The sequence below is a fragment of the Phyllostomus discolor genome, chromosome 8 (genome assembly GCF_004126475.2).
Source record: "Phyllostomus discolor isolate MPI-MPIP mPhyDis1 chromosome 8, mPhyDis1.pri.v3, whole genome shotgun sequence".
Taxonomy (NCBI): Eukaryota; Metazoa; Chordata; class Mammalia; order Chiroptera; family Phyllostomidae; genus Phyllostomus; species Phyllostomus discolor.
In genome coordinates, this window is record NC_040910.2 from 26,674,646 (window position 1) to 26,696,937 (window position 22,292).

Consider the following 22,292-nt stretch of genomic DNA (forward strand, 5'->3'; position numbering starts at 1 on the left):
CGAACATTTAAAACTGCATACACCACAGGAAATATTTTTGGTGTGTGGGAATGTGTGGTGTGTCCAAACTACAAACATTGTTTTGAAAATTTCCCCGGCAGTGGTGAATTATATGAGACCATGTCCATGTAAGGGGAGCTTGTTTAACGGGCTTGTGGTTCTGGGGCTCGTTCAAACACTCTTAAACAAAATAAAGGGAATGGATGTAATAACTTCTTTATAGAAAGGCCATAAAAAGGTACAGGGCCATGTAAACAAATTGGGTCATTTGCTAGATGTTCAAGTGATAGATTTGCAGTCCAAATTCAGGGGTGTGTATTATGTGTTTTAGGACGGGGATCATGTTCTATCTTGACAATGAAGTGACTAGCTTATTTTTGTTGTTGGTTTGTTTTTCCTTACTGCAGGAGAGCCCATGGTTGCTTTTTCATACTGCAGTGTGAATGCCCATTTAAAATGTTGAGCAAGTCCATGTACCTTTGTTCAGCATTGGACAGTGGTTAGAAACTCATGTGTGAAGGGTTGGATTGACCTGCCTTTTGGTAGCACTGGGATCTCTTTGAGGGACATAAAATGATTGAAATTGAAATTTCTCTTCTGGGTTCAGACATGTCTAAACTAATTGTAAAATAATTGTTTTGGCTTACAAGAGTAGGCTCATAACTGCAACTATGTAAAGTGTAAAGTAGAAATCCAGCAACAGTTATAATTTACAGTCACTAACTCTGCCAGTCTTATAATAAAAACACTGTTATAACCAATCTATTGTGATATTCATTTGTCTTACTTGAAACATAGATAAAAAGTTCCAGGTTGTCTTGCATTAGAAAGCTGCTTCGTTGCATTAGGATGTTGATTCACCTCCTTTGACATTGTTAGGAGGCTGTATCCAGACATTCCGTTAAAGGGGGAGGGTGGGTGGGACTTTGAGAATGTGTGGCACTGAGCATTGGGGGTGGTGACTAGTGGCAGTGAGAGCCAAAAACTAAATTTGGAAATTGAAGTGAGGAAAGGAAACTAATTTCTATGTTGATATCACAACATTTATTCATTCTGTAATTTCTCTCAATCAGGGTTGGCTCACTTGGCCTTAAAGGAAGTGGATTGTGTAAAAAAAAAACCTTAGTAAAAATCAATGAGCCTTTCTAAGTTTAAAAAACTGATGGCATCATACCATACTGGCAACTTTTAAGTGTTACTGCTGGAAGTTTGGCAGCGGAAATAACTGCTCCAGCTCCACAGGCCTACACAACAACGGACAATGGTGGATATTATAGTTTCTGTGTAACGTGTGACTTGCTTTTTCCCGTTTTTTCCTTTAATGAGCAACTTCAGGCTAGATGGCCTTAAGTCCATGAAAAACCTAAGATCTGCCTTTAAATTGGAATCTCTGTGAGCTTGAAAACAACAATTTCTGTCTTTCTGCTTTGTTACCCACTCACCTCTTTTCTATAGCCTGGAGTTCTGCATAGTTGTATGCTATCTAATAAAAACTCTGAAAACTGAGGTGTATCCCACAAAGTGATACAATTGCCTGCCTGGAATCATGTGGCATTGTGGAAGACAGGAAGTCAATTTAGACTTAGTTGCTGCTTTCAAGTTGTTTCTTTTGAAAAACGGACATAAGACATGAAGCTAGCTATAATACAGAATAAAATACGTCGTTTGGTGGGAATTCAAAGAAAGCCAAGATTATTTATAGCAGAGCCCTTAGAAAGGCTTAGAAAAGTTGTTAGAGGAGAGGATCCTGGAAAGATGAGCAACAGGTGTGTACACTCAGAATCAAGGGTAAGGTGGCGTAGATTTTAGGAGATAGGAACTGGTGAGCAGATATGTGGAATAAGAAAGCATGAGAAATTCATGCAGTGTAATGTGCTGTTTGTTTTGACTGAGACCTCATAAACAGATTCAGTGGATATGTCATGAGCAAAGGAGGCACGGAAGGAAGAACACCAATGCATTACTTGGGTGTGGATAATTCTTCAGGCTTCAGCATGAACTCCATTTTGGCCTTCCCACCCAGTTATTCAGGCTACACATTATAGATTAAGTTTGATTCCTCATGGTGTGTAGCAGATAAAGACAGAATGAAGATTGATAAAAAGTAAAGAATAAAGTGAGAAGGAATAGGAAATCCCATTTGTGGAAATCCCATGAAGAGGAAGTAGTGAAGGAAAGAAAGAAAAAAAAGAGAGGGGGGGAAAAAAGGAAAAGGGAAAAAGGAGAGGAGAGGAGGGAGGGGGAGGGAGAGAGAGAAGCGAGAAGCCCTAAGGTAGGTGAAGGCTGCCAAGGAAGGAAAGGGAGAAAAGTCAAGGAAATTGGCCTACGGTATAAAATACAACACATTAAAGAATATGAAGACCAATGAATGAACAGCCTATGATATTTCAATGGTGACAGAAAACAGAACAAAACCCTTTGGTGTAATGAGGGGTAGAAGTGGGAGGAAGAATGCCTATGGAATAAAGTAAAGAAGTTAGACATAGTGTTTATGATTTTGTGAAAGTTTTAGTGATCAAGGGAAAGAGATTTTGAGTTGGTTCCATTATGGAGGGAAAAAAAGAAGAAAGAAACATACTGTGTTTCTTTGTTTACTTGTTCGGGCAGTATGGGAGAGATCCAGGGGAAAGAAGAAGGTTAAATATGTAACACAAGATAAGACTCCTGGTCTGGAAAGTTCTGGACAGTTGCTGATGGAACACAAGAGAAATGATGGCAGAGCATGAGGCAGCATATCAAATTATTGCAGTAAGAACAGAGCATACTTGGTAGAGAAATGGGAATTCAATTGTGGAGGAAGTGAGCCTGGAGATAAATTTTAACCACATGAAAGAGTGAGAGAAGATGAAGGTGAAATTTTAGCAATGGTTCCCTTGCAATGGAGTTGGATGTTTTGGCTCAGCCTAGTTAAAGTATAAACAATATTAGAGACAAGATAACAAAAATAGATGTCTTTGCTTGGTCCGTCCGTGTGGAGGAATAACAAGATGACAAGTTTTGGGATATGGAGGACAGAGCGGTGTTGGCAGGTAAACAAGAGTCCCGGATGCAGTGGCACGAGCTGGAACCATGTAGTAGTAAACAGCAGTGATGGGGAAGGGAGTGATATGTGGAAAATGTATGGTAAAAAGACACATCTAAGTGAGAACTAACTAGCATGAACTTTTAACCTTTGAAGAAGCTGCAGAGATTTTTAAAAGAACCCTGGAAGGCCTTGGCCAGGTGTCTCAGTTGGTAAGAGCATCATCCCAATATACCAAGGTTGTGGGTTTGATCCCCCATCAGGGTACATATAATAAGCAACCAATGAATGACTAAATAAGTGGAACCACAACTCAATGGTTCTCTTTCCCCAACAAATCAATAAAAAACCCCATGGAGATTCAAATTAAATGGCTACTTTAATGTGCCTTACTATATCTTTCTGGTGCTGATGCCCTTAAAGGTGTGCCCTTAGAAATCATAAAGGTGGGGGGAAACCAATGCAAGCCTCTGGGTTCTCTGCTGTGGAACTCTAGCATCTGTTGCAAGTACCACACAGCGTTTGTTTTGTTGTTTGTTTGTTTTTGTTTGTTTTGGCATCCATTAAAGCCATGCAAATTTGTTGGTAATAGGTTCAGTTTATATAATTGTTTGCTCAAGAAGAGAATATACCTTATTAGGCATTTCCCACACTTTCCAAAGAGGGCTATGTTCTGTGTATGCTCGCATAGTCTCGATTTGGTGTGCTGCCATCATGGGCAATCCTTCTTAATGTTCCTACAATCATCGGTGACATGTACATGGAACTGGTGTGGTGAATAACCATGACACTTGAGTCTTGCTCAAAATACAAGCTTTACTTTCATTGCTCCTGAATTTTACTGAGCAGGAGGGAAATCTTTCCTATCCTAGGATGAATATTTTTTGTAGGAATGTGGGTTTTCAGCTCACTTACAAGGTACAGAAGTCTTAGAGTAACTTGAAATATAAACACCCCTATGATTTAGAAATGATTGCACAGTCCTTTGCAATAATTAAAACGCCCAATGTGACAGCCTGGGATCTCTTCACTCCCTACCCAGGCCTGCTTCTGAGTGGCAGCCTGTCTGGGGAAGGAGGTGAAGTGGAGGGGGTAGGAAGGAGCATTGATTTGTCTGAGGGATTCAGCATTCCTGGAGCAGCTTCTTACTGCCTGTCGCTTTGGTGTCCCCATAGCTGTCTTGTTTGTACCTCAGTCCCATTCTGACATCTAATAACACGTGCTTAGTGGACTCCCTATTTCTCACAGGCTTACTTTCAGATCTCTGGGTCTGAGTATGCAATTTAAAATTAATAGTTTTAAATATAACTATTTAAATTTAAAATATAACTATTTTACAAAATTTCTATTTATTTATTTTATAATATTTATTTATTTATTTATTTTTGGAGAGAGGGGATGGGAGGGGGAAAGAGAGGGAGAGAAACATAGATGTGAGAGGGAAACATGAACTGGTTGCCTCTTGTGTGTGCCCCAAGGGGGGACCGAACCCACAACGCAGACATGTGCCCTGCCCAGGAATCGGGCCTGCAACCTTTCGCTGTGCAGTCATCCAACCTTCTAAGCCACACTGGTCAGGGCCCTTTACAAAATTTTTAGAATGTATAGTAAAAAGATTAAACAAGGACAGAATTATTGGCAAGCTAAGGAATGAATATTGCATTTCTATTTTTAAGAAAAATCACTATATTTATATTTGTAATTTCTGCATTCTCACCATCATTACTCCACACTAGGTGCTGCCGGTCACCTAAACTGTGGCACAAGTGTCCTTATTCTTTTTTCTACATCAGGCTTTCTTCACCTTCTCCCATCTCCAGTGGATCAATATAGGACGTAGATGCCAGACAATCTTCCTAAAGTAGAGTTATGGTTGTGTTTACTTTCTTCAAACTTAGATCCCTGCTTCTCAGACTTCAACATTTATACAGATCACTTGGGGACCTTCTTGAAACACAGATTCAGATTGTGTAGGCTATTGGTGGTGCCAGAGAATGTGCATTTGAGCAAGCTCCCAAGTACTGCCCATGCCACTGCACTGAGCGCCACACTTGGAGTCAAGAGAGGCTGCTCTGGTTTTCTCAAGGTCTGCTGTGGTCTCCCCCTGGTCTTTCTGATGAAAAGATTGCACAAAGCCAATCTCTGTTCACCACAGATGACTCCATACCTTTGCTCTTGCGACTCTTCTAACCAGGAAGTCACTTCAAGCCAGTTAACATAAAGTACCTTGTGTTCTACGTACCTTGTCACAACCTGAGAAGTGATGAACAAGATGCAATTCTTACAGTACTCCTCATTGACAATTTGTGTGGCTTGGCCTGCACTAGAGATGTAGTTAACAGTAGTAAAGGAACCTGAAGATTTTCCATTTCCTGGTCATGACAGGCTTCTCCTGAGGCCATTATTTGGGTTGGGTCTTGAAGGATAAAGAGAATTCATGAGAAAAGGAAGAGAGCTCTAAGCAGAAGACAGAGGCTTGTGGAAGAGCACAGTGTATTAAAAAATCAGCTCTGTTTGGTGGGAAATAAGATGGAAACATGTGAGTTAGTTATGAAGGATTCTGTCTGACATACCAAAGAGTGTGTTTAGACATTGCCTGTTGCTTTTAAGTAGAAGATCATGTCTTCTGTACTGGTTCCTAATGATAAGAACCTGGTGGTAAGGGTAATTTCCTCCATTTTCATATTTGTGTGCCTATAATAGATCAATAATTATCCATCAAATGATCCAGTTTGGGTTTCTTTTTTTGTTCTTTGGTTTCCAAAAACAAAGGTATATGAGGATGATTACAAAGGACAGAGAAGCTCAAGGCAGGAATGCCAAATTAAAGGCAGTTGCAATGGTTCACACGCCAGATGATGAATAAAGGGATCAGTTGCTGCCTGTGGGGAGAAGGAGAGGGTAGCCACCATCTTTCCTTTACTCTTTGCAAAGTCACAGATTGTATTTAAGGCCCAACCTGACAGGTGCTCCCTCCATAAAGCCTTCCTGCTTCTCGAAGTCTGGGATGTCTACCTTGTCTAAACTCCCAGAACAGTGCAGAATTTAGTGCTTTCTACCTTAAATTCTAATGATATGGATCCTACCCCCATAATTTTTCAGTGTCAGACAGTAAAATGTGGATTAATCTTTAGCTTAGTGTCCCAAGGGATGGAGGATATTTTAAGTGAAGTGAAAACAGCCCACTTAGACCTAATGCAGCCAGTTCTGTTGTAGTGTTAGCATTTGTCCTTAGAAGTCATCAATTGGCTGAAGAAGTCATATGCCTTATTTCACAACCCAGGGGTGCAGCTAATGTCTGGCTTCATTTTGAGGAACTAAGAGGGGACACACGGGAGGGCCTCTTCATCTTTCTGCTTAGACTGAGTAAAATGAATGTGCAAAGGAACTTATTGGCAAAATTATAATGATGACTGCTTAGAATGCTGTTTCCTCACCAACAAAAAGAAACCTATCCTTTCCAGGAAAATCATTTTTAAATAGGGAACTTTGTGATAACCTTTATTGCAATCAATTTATTATAAGAAGAAAATGGCTATCAAAATCCATCATCAATTGTTTTAAATTGTTTTCCCTTTCTTTTCTTTTTAGTTAACATAAAATATATTCTTATTTTAGTTTGTTTTTCTTTTTTTTCTTTTTTTTGCTTTGGGGTTTTAAGATTGACCACAGTGACTTATCCCACGGAAGGCAAAACGTTTGAAAAAGTCAGTATTTCAAAAATCACTCAAAGAATGTATTTTTTCTTGGAAATAAAGTCGATTTTCTCAGCCCTGGTCATATGAGATTATGGGCAAGTAGTCCCTAGTCTGGCATGTGGACAAAACAGAAGCAGACTCTGGAGAGAAAAAGTTCAAAATCCATGGCAGTAAGCACATGTTCAGTATGCCAATATTTATGGTGTCATGACCAAATTAAAACCATACCCTCTGCTATTTACATAAGTACAATACCCAGACTACACAAGTTTATGCCCACGTTTCTCAGTAGACTGAAGATAATACTAATGTTTAGGACTCTTAGAGATCAGACTATTTATTTTCATGTTATTCCACTCTGTGAAGGAGAGTGGATTGTCGTCACATTTCGAAGTCAGTCGGAGTTAGAAGACATGGTATTTAGCACGGGCGAAGACTGACTTTGTGATTCTGTGTGCGGTGTGTTCCGTCAGCTGCATCTGGAGCTCTCAGTGCCTGTGCTGGGGGGCGTTAGATGTATTGGCTTCTCGAGTGAATGAGACTGCTTCTTAGATGGATGGGTAATTCGCAGTCTTCCGTATCTAGTGTTTTACTCATGCTATGAGAGAACCTGTTTTGAAAAAAAAAATGGATGCACTTACTTTGGATGAAAAAGACATGTTACATGTCTTTTTGTGGCAACTTTTAAAGTTGATAAATTTTGAAAAAGTTTCAGAAGCATTGTTAGGAGTACATCTCATTTCCCTATATTTACAAGACAAAGAAATTTAGTAACTTAAAATATAATAAATAATACTACTATGAACTTGTGTAGCAATATAAGTGACACAGATAATACATGAGCTACAGAGGCATTACTGGAAATAGATTTTGGAGAAAATAGCATGTCACATTTGCTTGCGGATATGACATCTGAGTGGGGATGCATTTTTAATGACCCTTTTGAGAGCACTAATTCTTCCAGGATTCCTTCAGTTTCTACATTAGCTGAGATTCTGTCATCTGAAAAATGACCTGGACTGGAACGGTATGGATCCACATCTTTAATAGGTTGGCAATTTGGCTCTTTCAGGGAATAGTCTTTGAACTTAGTATCAACTGAAAGTTTTTCACAATTGCTGATGCAATCTTTTGTGCAAGGGAGGAAGATTTCTCATTTGTAGGATAAAAGAAAAAATTAAGAATAACTCCCATGTGAGCAAATCAAGCTCGATGATATAAATCTTTCTTTTATAGTGGGATAGAATCTAAGGTATTCAAGAAGTTATTTTATTTTTTTAGTTCCGTAATTTAAACATTGTGCTTAGCCTCTCTTTCAGTACTCCAAACATTTGTTATTAAGGTTTCCTTTGGTGCGTCCTTAAAAAGACAACATTTAGCATGTTTTCCTTATAAATTATACTCGTCTTAAACATAGACCAAACAGAAAACAAACTTTCCCATTTTTGAAGACTCATTGTTCAATTGTTTTATGCTCAGAAACTTAAAAATGATCACAGGTTTTTCTGGTCTTCCTTTGTCTTACTTTGGTGCTAAAAAAGAAAAAAAAATCGGCCAGTTATACTCTGGATGTTTAAATCTTGTGCTGATTAATACAAATGCCAAGGAAACTGCCTTGGTCATACAGGAAGAGGCTGAGGAAGACCACTGGCTGTTGCAGGTCACTAGCAGGACAGTTTCCTGGATGTTTAGTGTTGATGATCTCATCAGCCATGTCTTAGGCATTAATGGATAACGTTCCAGTACTCCCAATAATTTAATGAATAAGCAACAATACACTTTATTTAAATGTTCTTGAAGATTTTTATTTGAATTTCTATATAGTAATAAATATTGATATCTACCTCAGTGACATATGACAAATAAGTATTACGTTCCCTAAGGAACTTGGCAGTATATTATATGTCTGTTTGTGATAAGCAGTTTATAATTTAGCCTAACTTTATCATTATTTTGTCACTCAAAACTCCTTATTACTGACTATTTCATGACTCTTCTTATCTTTTATTGGAAATATTATATTTATTTAAGTGTATAGAGGATGTTCATAAAATTGGGTATTTGGTAAGTGCTCTAGAAAAAAGTTTTGCTTATTTGAAATACCCAGTATTTTAAAATCCAACAAATCTACTCTTTGCCTAAATATTTTGTGTCTGTGTGATAAACAGGGCATTTTTTTGGTTTTATTTCAATGTGCATATTAAAAGAGGTTATATGGTAAATAAGATGTGACCAACACTTGTCATTTCACTATTTTATGGCGGGGCACGGGGATCTGAAGCAGAAGAATATTTCTGGGGATGGATTTGGGATTTTCTTTACCGGTTTAGACATTTCACTGTCTCTTTGCTTTTAAAATATATGCTAGCAATGGCCCAAAGTATTTACGTGAGAAGCAATTTTAGGGGCCTGCATACATTCGTGGATTTAGGAATGACTTACTTTGAGTCCTTGTACAATGAATCTGTGGTAAATAGCAAGGATTTTGTATCTTTCCAACTGTAGACTGTGGATCTCCAGGGTAAGATTTTGGCTGAATTGAGGAAGACCTTTCTCTGGCTAGATTAATATCATAAAACTAAGGCAGGCTCAGGAATAGAAGCAGGGGTTGCCTTCTCTTCATTGCACTGCACCATTTGGGTTGTATGTGATAGAGTAGTATGATGGCTTTGGATGTGCATTCACTCAGGAGTCCTGGTCAACTTCTGCCCCATGAGACAGTTTCAGAAGAACATTGCCCTTTCAAAAGATTGTTCAGTAAGAAATGAAACATTGAGAACCCTACATTCACTAATCACAGCTCACATGGTTAATAGGGACTTCAAAATTAAAATAATAATATGTTGGTATAGTCAAAAGCAACCATATATAAATACAGAAATATGTGTATTGCATATTCCCTTTAAACTGTTTGTCTGTATTGATTGCAACAGGCATTCAGAAATTGAGAGAGCTAATAAGTGAATTTTTAAAATTATGAAAGTGAAAATGTGAACTGCTGATTTTATTTTTTACAATGACATATTAATTGGCATTTTGCTTTGACCTTTTTTGCCCATTTTTATCAATTTTACAATTCTGCATTTTTCAAAAATTTAAAGTCATTTAGCAATTATAAACATTTCAGAGACCTGTAATTTTTTAGTGTAAATAGTATTTTTCCAACTCAATACTGCTTTTCAAATTTCCTCTTGAACTGTTGGGGAGGAGAAACAAAGCTCTTTTCTCTACCTTTTTAGGTTTGTTTACCACTGTGTGTGAATTAAACTGACAAAGACAAATAAGTAGGAAAAAAGACATACAGATTTTGTTAATATTTTAAATTTTATGTGCACAGAGCCTTCACAGAATATAATGAAAAACACAAAGAAGCAACTAGACTCTGCCGCTTATATACCCCTTTAACAAAGGGCTGTACATTGGGGTGAAGTGACTGGGAACTATGTGGGGGACACAAATGGGACATGGGGTTCTCTTAGTAAGTTCTGTTTATACACTCTCATCTTGGGGCCTGCTCTCCATCTCCAGGGACAAGGGTAGCTCTTCTCATGCTGGTACTGGAATTGGGGAGACATTGATGCCACCGTCTCAAACAGAAATTTATGCTAGGCTCTGAGGAAGATAAAGGGCAGGGCAGAGAACTTTTCCTTCATCTGTTGATTCTCGATTGCATTCTTAGGCCAAAGTAGCATAATTTGGGTGGCATATTCTGGACCACGCCTTCGCATTGGTTATGACATTTGACTTTTGCTAATAGTATATGTAGCCTAGAAAAAAGGGTCACAGGTGATGCTGGCGTAGTTGGGAATGCTGGTGCTTGTGTACCTCTGAGTAATGCCACTCTTATTTTCTGGTGCATGCTTGCTCTTTCTGTAGGTAAAGTTGAAAGTTACAAATAATGTGTCATCCACTTTTTAGCTGCTTTCAGCAGGGCTACATCTGTGCCATTTCATGTATTTCCTCAAACGTGGCCATGGGGAGGGGCAGGGAGAACAGTTAGACACCTCACGTGTGCTATTCTTGATTTCCATAGAAAATCACATGTCATTCTAGTAATACACAGTAGGAAAAGCGAAACATTCTGACTCATTTTATTCTGGTTTTGCACAGTATAGAAAATTTCTTGGCTAGGAGGAATTCCTTTTCAAACTGCCAGTCCTCCCCAACGACTCTCCTCCCTTGAATAGGTAGTTCTCTCTTTGCGCAGACATTCTTCTGGGCTTAGCTGCCGTGTAACCTCCTAACCCCTCATTAATAATTTCCTGAGGTTGGTTTGTTATAAAGAAACATTGCAGCACAGATAGTGTGTGAGTGAGTGTGTGTGTGTTTGTGTGTGTGTGTGAGTGTGTGTGTGATTACTCCTTAATGGCCAACAAAAATGGTATTAATGCTCCAAAGGAAAAAACAAATGAGCATTAGATTCTTTCCCCATTAGTTTGCATGTTAATCAAGGAGATCACTCACTTAGGCAGAAGGTAATGAATGCTTTTTCACCTCTCTCCATTATTCAGATGAAATAGTTCATTTTCAATATTGTACACACATTTAAATAACTTGAGTATTTAAAGAAATAACCCTGATTTTTTTCAAAGCCTCCTTAATGTTAGGATACCAGAGAATAAATTTGTCTCTTTTATGTTCATAATGAAAGAGATTTTTCTCTCTCTCTGGTCTTGAAGAAATCACCAAGGAACTGAATGTGTTTGGAGATGGGCATTTGGGCTTCCACTCTTCTGTACTGTGATCCGTTCTCACCTTTCTCATATTTCAGCTACACGTGCCATCAGTGAGTTTAACACTGGTCCCGTGGTGGTCAGTAGAGCAATCAGCCTTCCATGAGAAATGCTGTCAATTATACAGAGTTGTCTTTCCTCAGGGGATACGGGGTAGTGATCAAAATGCTGTCTCCCCACAGGAAAATGCCCACACTATAATGTTAAGTCAAAAAGCATGGCAAAAAAGGATTTAAAATATTTTTATGTACCCCTACATAAATTTTTCCATATATGTAGAAGGACCAGAAAGAAATATACTACAATGTTATTAGTATTTTATCTACAACAGCTAGAAGCAGGGAAGCTATTGATATTTTACTTCCCAAAATACATTTAGTATTTTCTATATGTTCTATGATGATCTTATATTACTACCAAGCAGAAACAAAATGTGGCAATTTTTTTAAACCTAATTTAAACAGCAGGAAAGGAGTGGAGCAAACACAAACGGTAGCATTTTCTTCTAAAGGAAAGCCCCTAAAATGCAAGACTGGTTTTCAGAAGCCTGGGAGATGGCATTACTAAAGGTGGCCCTTCAAGGTTAAGGCTTAAACTTGGCTCTTAGTTTTATTCTGGAGGCTAGATGTGGATACAGTCAAAGCAATAAGGCTGTTGGGACAGTGAGCAAGGGAGAGCCATCACAACAATTATCTATGTTGTTTTTGGCACCTTCCAAGAAATGTTGTTTTCACAAGCCCTGTGAGTTTTGTCTGGGAAGACTGAAGATAGCTGCCAACATTTGGCACCATATGGGATTTTCTCCTTTTCCTTTTTATTTTTTTTTAAACCTAGTGTGTAGTCTGTACATCCTGCTATTAAGCCTTAAAGATCAAGAAAATATTGTGGGGTTTTTTGTACACTTGTTGGGAACATCTGGAGCATGCCATTAGGTTGCACACCGCGGGCTTTGTTTACAGACAAGTATGTGATATAAACCATGAAAAAAAGCCTTTGCCTTCCTTTGCAGCTGCATTTCATAGCACATGGTAATCCAAGGTCTGTACTGACCATATATACTGCTGCTCATCGCATTTATTGGATGAGTAGGTTGAGAAACCGTATAGTACCAGGTTAGGGAATACAGTCAGTAACACTATAATAACTATGTATGATGCCAGGTGGGTCCTGGAATATTTGGGTGGGGAAAACTTTGTAAAGTATAAAAAAAGGAATAACACTTTACTGCCTAAGCAATCCTTCAGACATCCCAGCACCTGCTCCATTATTGAAATCGGGCTGCCTCTGCCAGGCCTGGTTGACCCTGAGGCTGCTGCTTTCTCACTGTTCTGGGACTACCTTTTAGAAAACCAAGAATAACAGTTATTTCAAACTCCAGGTGTAACACCTGTAGAAAATTATTCTAGCAGAAGTATTATTTGATTTTTGAAAGAAACACTACCTTTTGTATTCATGACATTGAAGTTTCAGTTAAGGGACTGGAGAAAGGAGGCTAATCATGATGACTTTGTTTTTATGCCTGTGGTCGAGATAATGCCTTGACAAAGGCACTTATTTTGGGACATCAACCCCCATCAGTTTTCTAACACATACATAAAAATAAGTAACAAATTAAAAACAAAAGCAAACAACAAAAAATCTACACAAATGTTTTGTTTCCTGAATCTCATTGCCTCACTCGTCCTCTGCCCTTCATTGTCATGCCATGACTTTGGTTAATTATTATGGTTCCATGTTTCACATGAAAATTTCTGTCTGCAAAGTCTGGAGCCCCTCCAAGTGCACTGACCTGTGAGACTAGGCCATCTTGGGGAGAACTCTAAATCAAAAGGGAGTTTTGAGTAGGGAAGTTAAATTTGGAGGGTGTTTTTGAGGGAAGTAAGTGCCAAAGCCGCCCTCTTTGCACACTGTGGAGGGGTATCCAGCCATGTTGGAGGGCCAGGGGTACACAGTTATGTATTACACAGATTCTTACAAAGAGATCCCTAGTCCGTGGATTGTGTGTATTCCTTCTATTTTTCCCCTTTGGTCTCCCATCCTGTTTACTTCCTAGTGGCAATACTGCCAGAGATCAGAGGGCAATTCCTGATGTCGGTCCTGCTGGCCTCCTTCCCTCCTGCGGTTTAAGATTGAGAATGGTGACTCACTGCCGCAGCGCTCCTAGGGCGTCAGAGCAGCGTGATGCACGTTCTGCTTGCAGTCTTCTCAAAACTGAAACCGTGATTATTCTGGTCCTAAAATTCCAAGGACAGGCACTGGCAAAATGTAGCTATGGTCTCGTCAGCCTTCCTTGTCTTGTTTTCTAAGCGGTGAAGTCATTTTCGTAGTCATGGTGGTCTCAGTAGCGGGACCGGGACACAAGTTTAGCCCTGGTGTCTGGGCTCTGTCGACCTCATCGTGACATGCCTTTCAGTCGGGGTTGTCTTGATTAATAGCGAGCTCTTAAGAAAAGGCAGAATCTCTTTCTTCAGTGACCTTAACAAAGTTGAGCTCACTGTTGCCTTTAAGAAAAGGATTTTTTTTTGGCTTAAAAAAATACTATGCTTATTAAATGAAATAATATAGCAAGGGCATTTTTCAAAACAAGTGAAAACCTTACTCTGACATACTTGTTTATAATTTTCATTGATAAATGATATAATTTTTGGTGAAATGTTATATGGTAGACTTTAAAGTGGGTGGCTTCTTTTTCTGGTTTATACACTTTGTATTTCTGGTTAGTTGTTTTTCCCATAGGCTGTGAAGACAAAATTATAATTTTTACCTCTATTTGAATACATGTATTCCATATTCTATGTGGTTGCTAAGGAGACATTTCAGAATTTCACCTCAAATTTCTTTAAAATTTTTTTCTCTATATCTTCTCTGTCAGATGTGAATAATTAGTAGGAATCCAGTAGATTTCCTCTGGAATCACAGCACTTCTTTTTGCTTATTCTTTGGGCTGTTTCAATAGGTGGGGCATAACCTAATTTTACCTATGTTTTTCATGGATATAATTAATGCTCTATCCTTTATAAGAAGAAATATCAAAGCTAAAGTATCCCATTGTTGGCATGATAAATATTACCCAACTAATTATGAGGAACAGAACACAATCTCTAATTTCTTGGTGGTCAGCGGTTGATGTGGAGATGTGATCAGCTTGTGGCAGCAGAGGGCTGGACTCCTTGACAATGGGCCAGGTAATTCAGGGGTCCGATGGAACTCACGAGTAGATCTCATCAGAAAGAGTGATACAGTGTTGCACATTTTTCAGATTAGAATGGAAACAAAACTGCTGAGTCTGTGTAGTCATTTAAATTCCCAAGGTGCTTTATGCAAGATTAGGTGTTGGTAGCCAACACGCTGGCCAAGTGAGTAATTGCTCTGTCAGTCGGGCCCTGCGATCTCATTTATACAAGGTCATCACATCCACTTCCTGAGCTAAACTGTCACATTAAGGGAGAGTGGCCTCTTTAACAGAAAAGGGTGATCTCTTTAATTCACCAACTCATAAATCGATCAGCTTTTCCCTCTGCTTTGCACAAAGAGACATTAAGTGTTTAGCTTCTATAACATTGGAGGCTTTTTTTCCTTTTAAATCTTTGGTTATTGATTTAGATTTTTGTGCGGAGGAAAGTATATCACTGTCTTAAGTTTTCCTTACTGAGATTTTATGTGAATGTATGTGTTGTATTTTATGTTTGTTTTTTAATAATTTTATTGTTGTTCAAGTACAGTCGTCTGCATTTACCCCTCAGCACTCCTATGTGAGTGTATTTATATGTATTTTATATATACTTCTATCTAGGTGATATATAGACTTTTCATTAATCTAGGGATGAATAGTATGTGACAAGATGCAGCCTATCTATTTTTTTAACAGATCTTCACTGAGCACTTATCAATACATATGCAAGGAGATATTAGTCACAGGTGGTACAGCAATGACCAGAACATATAAAACCTCTGACCTTGTGGAATTCACATTCTAGTGACAAGAGGAAGATGACAAACAACACACATAAGGAAACTGTTGGGATGATGGAATGTGATTATCACTGTGTATTGGGAGAGAGGGTGAGTGTGGTGTTAGAGAATGTTGTAGTTTATGATAGGTCGTGGGAGGGCCTCACTGAGGTGGCTGAGCATAGTTTTGAGGAGACAGGGGAGGAGGCCTTATAGGCAAGGGCCACAGGCGAGGCAAGGCCCTGAGCAGGGCATGTGCCTGGCATGATTGAGCAGCAGAGGGGATAGCTGGAGTGTGGTGAGAAGATGAGTGATGATCCATTTTATAGGGGTTATAATTTCTGCTGGGTTGAGACTAGACCAGAGGGGAAGAAGGGACGAAATATCATCATGGAGGGTTCGACTAGAAGTAAGTTAAGTAATGAAGTAGTCAGACTTTGGATATTCTCAAATTAGAACTGCTAGACTTTGCCAAGAGCCTGGAAGTTGGGAGCTGTGAATGGATCGTGAGGAGCAGGCCCGGTCTGGTCACATGTCTTGGCGTTTGGCCTGCTATTTGTCTTCGGGCTGCTGATCAATTGCTCCAACGAGGGACTGGTAGACATATGAATTGATTGTGACAGTGAAATGATGTAAAGAGATACAAATTGGTGATAAGTTTTATTCATTATTCACTCATTTTAATAATAAGTGATCAATATATATGAGGTTAAGATCAATAAAAGAGAAAGAAGCAAATGTTGTATTGATTTGGAAGAATATTACCAGCTCCTTAGCTAAGTGAAAGACTGGCTTTTGAAATTATTATTATTTTTAACAGAGGCAGGTTGTACCAGCGTAAGAGATTCCATTTAATAATAAATATAGTTAACACTTAGGGAGTGCTTACTATACACCAGACATTCATTAATGTATGCTCGACATACACTAATTCCTTTAATCCTTACAGAAAATCTGTGAGGGCAATTACTAGTATTATTCCAAATTTACGGAGAATGTAAGCCACTTGGCCACGGTCAAGTGGCTGAGCAGGGATTCCAACGAAAGCAGTCTGGTTCCAGGGTGCATGCCCTTAATCATGACATTATCCTTCCTTTAATATCTACTTTAATTTGTTAGAACTAAATCTCATTTGGTCAGGAGCTGAACAGGCTTGCCCAGTTTATATCACTTGTTAAATGTGGGTAAGTCAATGATGGCTCTAAATATCTGGGAGTTTTCCTTGCCAACACCAGATATTTGTTTTAAGGGAAAGCTTGGACATTTGGAGGAAGAATCCATAATGGAAGCAGAGTGTGAAACATGACTCAGTGAGGCTTGGAACTGAGTTAAATCCTGGTTTATCCACTTGTCAGTTATGAGATCTTAGTCACTTAACCTTTCCGAGTGCTTGAGTCTCCAATTTATAAAATTCTTAAATTAAGAAGTACCATACAGAGTAACATTAATGAAAACCCCTAGCAAAATGTCTCATCTGCGTAACACATTTGGCTTTCACTGCCCATCTTCCTGGCTCCATAGCCTGAAAATGAACAAGGATTTCTAAAAACAAATTGAATGGAATGAAAATGAAACAGCTTAATGCAGGGAGGCTAGCAAAATGATCGAGCATAGCTCTCCAGGAGAACATTAAAGAAATGATCTGCATACATTTACTTAGATTAGGGCTTGTCTGACTTGAATGTTCATTCGAGCCCTCTGGGATCTTGTTAAAATACAGATTCTTCTTCAGTAGGCTTGGGGTGGGGCCTCAGATTCTGCATTTCTTCCAAGCTGATGTGATGCTGATGCTGCACGTCTGTAGACCATACCTGGACTGGCAAGGACTTATCAGTAGATTTATGGAGTACCGTGATTACAGGCACTACCACTCAGGTTGATATCAGTGAATCATTTTATCAGAGCTTCTCAAAGGTGAAGTGAGCTGCTTCGCACTTCAGAGGTACTTATTGCCCACAGAAGGCTGCATTTCAGTCACAGCTGATCTCTGAACGACTGATTCATGTGACACTCTGGAGAATGAGCCAGACTTGCATTTTATCTTACTTGTTGGCACCCGTTAAATTTAAGTAGAAGTGGTAGAATATTTAAACATGATTGTTGTTTAGGTTCCTGGGGGAAAGAGTTTGAGTATCTCTAGACTGCGAGACCACTAAGCACAGATGCTTTATAGGCAATGCAGTCACTGGAAAGATAATCATATTAGATGACTGCTAATGTTCACGGTAGCATTACAAAGGTCTTTCAGTCAAACGCTAACTCTAGCTGAGAGCAATAATTTGAGATCTACATGGTGTCTCTTTAACACGTATTACCACGCTGAAATCTCAGAATTTCCTAACAGTTTTAAATAGAAACTAATCATTGTATTTATCACTATATCTGCTTGTTTGCTTCCTGATCAGAGTGTTGTAATTATTCATACACCCATGCCAAATATTGTGTATGTACATGATGCTGTTCCCTTTATTTATTGCTACTTTTTTCACGGTGGATCTATTTTAGGTCAGAGTAATTTGTGCACTTACTGTTTTTCTGAAGTCTTCAAGCTTTAGTCTTCTAAGTTACTGACAAATATAAATGGATAGGGCCTTTTTATTGACCACAAATACATTCTCGTTATTCCTCAGTTTTCACACAGCCGTAATGTTACTGGGAAAAAGTGTCTATTTATGGGAAATGTGCTTTCTGCCCTCCTGCTGAATCTTAAAGGCTTACATTCAAATATGTCTAGAGCTGCCACCTGTTAAATTATAGTGATCTTATGCTTTGTAGATATTTTTATCAGGAAAGAAGATAAGCTAGGAAAAGAAAGTACATTACATGTTGGAAAAATATCACAGACTTTTTGAATCCAGTTTTCATGGAGCCCTCTGACCCTCCTCTTCTGGCCAGCCTTCAGGAGCGCCTGTGAGCACAAAGGAATGGCATGTATTTATACTTGTGTAAATAAGGTCCTGTATACTTTCCACTGAGAACATGCAGGCAGCCCTTTTATGGTCAACAAGGGGTTTTCCCTCTGGCCTTTGGGCAGACCGTAGGGCTAGGTGATCAACAGTGTGTTTTTGATACCCTTCACAAGAATGGATTCACAAGCTCTTCTTGTTATACAAGTGGTTGGTTATACTTTCCTTTCTTTATTTCCTCACATGTAATCCAGGAACTTTTGAAGGGTTTTGTGTAAAAAGCCAAAGTTGACTTTTTCAAAGTTACCTTTGTTCAGGTTCAACTTTTAGCTTTCTTACAGGTTCTGCTTGCAAAACAATCAATTTCAGCTTATTACTTTGAACACGTCTTGTTGTATTTAGGATTATTAGTGTTCCTTTAAGGACTGTATGGTATTTTATTTTTTCACTTAAGTAACTTCAAAATTTGTCTTTGATGAAGAGTCTCATGCCTTCATATATCCTAAGAAATTATTAACCAAAATGAAAGTTGAAAGGAAGATAATGGGTGAGTAATTTTAGAAAACATCATTGAGCAAGCACATATTTGATGTTTGACATTTGTAAGAGCAAATAATATTAAAGTTGATCATAATAACATTATTTTGAATCTGATGCCTTCTAGAAAATTCCCTCAGCCCAATATTCTTGTGAAAGGTGGTTGGATGTCTAGCTCTGAATCCAAGACTTTCTCTAGAACTACAGAATAGAGGAGTTGGCCCCTCATCCTGTTCAGTTTCTCTTTTGTAAGAGAATACTTCATTTTTAATCATTTTCTCCAAGTTGCTCAACTGCTTGGAAAATATTTTATTTAATTAGCACTATTTATAAACTGTCTATATTATTAAAGCAAAGTTCTCTTCCCCAAACCCCATTTTTCACTCAGCACATCCATCCCTTCAGACCCCAGGTCAATAATCTCTGTGTGACTACGACTTTCCTTATTAATTCACGATCCAGTATTTACTGAGCACCGACTGTGTGCTGTGCCATTGGTCGGTCCTCAGTCTTCTGGGTCCTTTTACCCTATGAAGACTGTTGACAGTGCTGAACAGCTTTTGTTTGTGTGGACAATATCCATTGAAATTTATCAAATTAGAAATTAAAACTAAAGAAGTTTAAACATATTTATTATTTCATTTAGACATAACTGTGATAAACATAATAACATTCACATATTTTATGAGGAAAAAATTATATTTTCCAAAGCAAAAACAATGAGTAAGAGAAGTGGCTTTTTTTTTTTACATTTTTAAAAAATCTCTTTGGCATCTAGCTTACTGACAGACGAAATCTGGTATCAGCCTCAGCATTCAGTCCACTGTGACGTCACATTAGGTAACCTCAGGAAAACTTGACTGCACACCTGTGGGAAAATAAATGGTTTCACAGACTCCTAAAAGGTTCACAAAGCACACTTTGAGAACACCTGTGCCAGGCCATGGGTATGGACCGGGGTGCAAAGACATACCACCCCCAGCCTTTCTGAACTTGGCATTTATTCTCATTATTCTGTGCAATTTTCTTTCTTCATTAATACTTCCAACTCCTCCACTACCATAACGTCTCCGGAAGAGGCAGAGACTCCTCATTTTTGATTCTCACTCATTAGTTTCCTTTTCTGGTTTACATTGTTAAACATTTGAGGGAATAAGTAAAATCAACCATTCATATGCTGAATGTATATTTTCTAACTGTGTATTTAAGGCATTCACTCTACTAGTGTAGACAGCCTTCCAAAATCTTAGAGAAGGCTGGCTTTAATCTCTTGGAATTAAGTGCTAATTTTGAACTTTTTCAGGATACTTGGAAATATATACTAAAGTACTTTGGAAAGAAATGATATCCTCAAATAGGAATAGAATTGATTTGCTGTGATAAGTTGGTGTTCCTTATACTTCCTTGCAAATCAGTAGTTTGATTCTTTAAATATGTAATCTTAGTCACATACTGTTCAGCATCAGAAAGGCTTTTCATATGTGAGGAATCTATCTGAATTATTGTTCATTGTTTCAGACATCTTGAGGAAATGAGAAAAATCAGTTCTTTTATTGTTGCATGGGGTTTAAGTAGGAAATGGTGGTTTTAGAAAGTAATGTTGCAGATGATCTGCAGTTGTTAACCAGTTTCCTTGACTTTCTTTCTAAGAAGCCACAACAGGTTTATATGTTGTGAAGCCTGGTACGTATAGTTCTTTATTCTGCTTCCTGTAACATGAAACTAACATGAAATTGGTGTCAGTGTTGTGAGTTTTGTATCACATGGATAATATCTGAGATACGAAGTTTGTAGAAGAAGGATCAGAGTTAGGAATCAAAATTATTATAAAGTGCTTAGCATTAATACTTCTTAGAAGGATATGTTAATATGATTTCTTCTGAGGACACATTGATGTAATAACATGTTTCTGTAAGTATTTTATTTAAATAAACTAAGATTTAAATATACATTTTCTTCCCATATTTTATTTGGCTCATAGTACAATTCTGAAGTGAATTCGTCATTTCTATTTAAATGGAAAATGTGTTTTCTTACATATGAGATTTGTATAAACTCATCTTTTCAAGCCCTCTTTTATGAGCCTAATTTTATTTTTTTAAGTTTATGAGAAAAAAATCAGTGAGAAGAAAGCCTTGCTGATTATAGGACTTTCTTTGAGGTAGGGTTGAACTTGCTTGTTATTTCTTGTTTCTATATCTGACTCATTGAGTTATTTTTCTAGTGCATTCATGCTGTTCATACTGTCAGCATTACAAGTTTACACACATGTTGTATAATATATTTCAGGATAATATTTGGAACCAGGAAAAAAGAATCACTTGAAAGTGGTGATGTAGTAACTACAGTAGAGGTTGGAGTAGGTTGTGTGGCTTGGCATACTTTTGAGCTTAAAGAATAATGGTATGTAAATCAAATATGGAAAGATCTTTGACTAGTTAGTAATGTCAGCCTAGACTCCATTCATTTATTAGACTGTGAGAGAAGCCGTTATATGGTTTGGGTATGTTCATGGGCAGTACTGAAGCACAGATCCCACATCCTAAGGTGGTGTGTTCTGCATTGGTTTTGACATCTATGTAATAGTTGGGGGTAAGGGTGGAGGTTGTGGTAAAGAAAGAGACCTGAGTTGTGGTGGAAGTTGTCTTCTAAGGGTTCTACTTCTCCAAATCCTGAATTATTCTTGAGATACAGTCAAAGCTTGAAGTTAACTCTCAAGGAAAACAGTTCCCATCCCAGACAGATACTTTTTGAAACAGCCTATGGACATGATAGGCATGTGTGGATTTAACTAATAGACTGAAACAGAAAGTCATAGAGCTAGCAAATAAGCCAGGCATTTTTAGTATTAACTGACTCTAGCTCCAAAAGTGGTAATTTATTATGTTTTAATATTGACCTCAATGACTTGATGTTTATGAATTTTACATAATCAGGAAGGGAAAGATACAAATTATCTGTTTGTATTTTAATGTTTTACTGTGTGTACGTGACATTTTAATTTCCTTGAGATCAAGGACTTGTGCTTTTTAATTGTTTAACAATTTGTTTAACATATTATATAGTATATGCCATCAATTCTTATTATCTGTGGTAGTTACATTCTGTGAAATCAATGCAAATGCTGAATTAGCAAATGCTGAACTATTGCTCTTAGGGGAAATACAGGATCAGGTTCCTGCAAGCCCCTGGTCACAACATTTTCATCAAACCATCAATGCATCACCTGCTTTTATGTTTAAGGACACCTTGTATAATTTATATTGTTGGTTCATTAACATTGAGCTCATGGCCAAGGGCAGTATAACTCATGACTGAAGGAAGCTTATCTAATGTGCATTTTCTCCATAAGGCACATCACAGACCTTGTGTGCTCAGGAACAGGAGACAGCACTTCCACACCTTGCTTGGGGCTATTTAAAACAGTGAAATCACCAACAAAAAA

General features: G+C 38.1%; 1 protein-coding gene and 1 long non-coding RNA gene across 3 annotated transcripts in view; both read left to right on the forward strand.

Annotated features, from left to right (window-relative positions):
• The window catches only part of PDGFC (platelet derived growth factor C), a 168,195-nt gene that overhangs the window by 13,059 nt on the left and 132,844 nt on the right, over positions 1–22,292 (forward strand). The window lies entirely within an intron of this gene.
• LOC118501954 lies at positions 4,501–10,586 on the forward strand. The gene is made up of 2 exons (XR_004904612.1): positions 4,501–8,900; positions 8,947–10,586. It is a non-coding gene; the product is annotated as an uncharacterized LOC118501954 (long non-coding RNA).